This window comes from Pteropus vampyrus, unplaced genomic scaffold, assembly GCF_000151845.1.
Source record: "Pteropus vampyrus isolate Shadow unplaced genomic scaffold, Pvam_2.0 Scaffold5, whole genome shotgun sequence".
NCBI classification, from domain to species: domain Eukaryota; kingdom Metazoa; phylum Chordata; class Mammalia; order Chiroptera; family Pteropodidae; genus Pteropus; species Pteropus vampyrus.
In genome coordinates this window covers 5,422,699-5,425,017 of record NW_011888786.1, presented here as the reverse complement: position 1 = coordinate 5,425,017, position 2,319 = coordinate 5,422,699, and the positions used below count along the sequence as shown (strand labels likewise).

The following is a 2,319-nucleotide window of genomic DNA, read 5'->3' as shown; positions in this document are numbered from 1 at the left end:
GACAATGGTTTAGAAAGAAGGAATAAATAATACATAAAAAATTTTCCCTAGGGCTTAAGATATTCCTAAATAGAATCTAGAAGCCAAAGGATAAACTGATTTCCAGATTAGACACCCTGGCTAATGTGTTTGTTTATTTGTTTGTTTGTTTGTTTTTAAAATCTCTGCTCCCTCAGGGGAGACTATGAGTTGGCAGGTACCTTTTTTGACATGGGACTTTTTCACTCCTCTACACTCTATTGAAAAAACTAAAATAATAATCATAATTAATTAATACACTTTCAATAAAATGTACAACACCAGAGAATAAAATGTATATTCTCTGTGTTATCTTTGCCACCACAGTGTGAGGTTATTGTTAGCCCCTCAGTTTACAGATGAAGAATCTGAAGCTCAGAAAATAGTCGTAAACGGCCCAAGATCAATGGGCCACCCTAGCTGAGAGGAGGTGACCTTGGTGTTGGAACCCAGGCTACTTTTACTTCCAAGCCCTTATTCTTTTTCCACTGTGGAGGGACTGGGCTTCCACAGACATTCCCGGATGTAGCAGAGCCTTTGTGTTGCACCCAGTTAGGCTACGTGACTCAGGGTTGCACAGAATGTAAAAGAAAATAGTAAACATTAAAAGCTACATTCTGTGGTCTTTATGACTAATGTATCTCCAGAAACTTCTGCTTTTGAATACGCGAGTAACCAATTTGCAAGCTGTTGGGAAATTAAAATCTGCATGAAGTTTACACACATTCCTTAAATCAACACACTAAGTGCTTTCCTCCCCTTTACCTCTCAATTCTGTACCACTTCTGCTGTGAGTGTGCGATGTTTAAGGTTACTTTAAAAATATAAAATAAGCTGTATTTCTTCTCTCCTTAGGTCACTGCACAATCCTGGGATAAACATGGTTTGGGCAAGTAGTTTTATTTTATTTACAAAAGAAAAACAAAATTCAACTTGATGGTCTAAATACCTCCAAGAAATGCATTCCAGGACAGGGTTTAGTAGACGTGAATGGTGAGCAAACTGGGGCTCTCCGCCCAAAACCCTCACCAGCCAGCACTCTTTTCCCAGGACACCAAAGCCAGTATATGTGGAGGGTATCACATGTCTCCCTAATGTCAGCCTGGTTCACGGGCAATGTCAAATGGGCATAATCTGATCCCTCATTTTATTTTATTTATTTATTTTTTTAGGTGAGGCAACCCTTGGTTGACCTCACAGATTGCAAGAACCTTGTCAGTTTATAATCCCTTATTTTTTTTTATTTTTTTACAACTACAGCATCTGATCTTCCTAGGTGGTCTTCCATCCAAGTACTAAAAAGGCCTGACCTTGCTTAGCTTCCGAGACCAGATGGGATCAGGCTTGTTCAGGGTGGCATGGCCATAGACCCTCATTTTATATAATACACATTTACTATCCTCATTTCGATAATGAAAAGGCCACCCACTGGTGAAAATAAACTGCCTTCATTTTTAAAAACAATCTATTGAGGTGTCATGTACATACCACACGATTCACTCACTCATTGTTGCTATTGTTCTTTTCTTTTTTTTTTAATTTGTAATAAAGCTTGTCTATCACAGTTGGTCACGCTGGTCTGCATTTGTCAGCACCCGCTAGGTATTCTTAATATCTGTGTAGCTATCTTTTCTCAAGCATTACTTACATAATCCTCAAAATTACCCTCTAAGTGTTCCATTTGTTTAGTATTGGTTTTATTCTAAAAATGAGAAACCAAACCTTCCTAACTATTATGTGGCCTGGTCAGCTACACTGGGCCAGAGCTTGGCCATGGACCTCAGTGTTCTACCCTTGTGGTCCTTCATCTTCCTCTTATGCCACACTAACACCAAGATAACATGACAATGTGTAATGGGGCGGGGTGGGGGTGGGGGAGTAGTTTTCCAAAGGAAAACCCAGCTTCTATTACAAAATAAAAGAAAGTAGATGCTGTGAAAAGCTAAACACCAGATGTCCATCATATGAACCTCCTTAGTTTTCCCCAGATCAGTTAAATTGTCCTATCCATTAAATGGGCTATTCTTTCTATCTTCACTTTCTAAACTTTCACCAAGAAATTCTTATAGCGCATCTTAGTTCTTTAAGGATATTCCCGTAGACTTATTTGCCACTAGAAAACGTGCTCTCTGATATAATCTACTCGGTGAATCATTTTATCCAACCCGTTAAGACCAATTAATGGAGAAATTATATTTAAATTATATTTTTTGCCCAAGAATCTTCACTTACATCAAATTCTGTCAGAATAACCATACAAAATAGGTTTTCAGAAATTAAGTTTTATTTTTACCCAGGAAC

The 2,319-nt window shown here is 38.2% G+C and overlaps 1 protein-coding gene and 1 pseudogene across 3 annotated transcripts in view; one reads left to right on the top strand and one right to left on the bottom strand.

Moving 5' to 3' along the window:
• The window catches only part of KCNIP4 (potassium voltage-gated channel interacting protein 4), a 979,993-nt gene that overhangs the window by 469,129 nt on the left and 508,545 nt on the right, over positions 1-2,319 (top strand). The window lies entirely within an intron of this gene.
• On the bottom strand, positions 1,270-1,388 carry LOC111744080 (annotated as a pseudogene).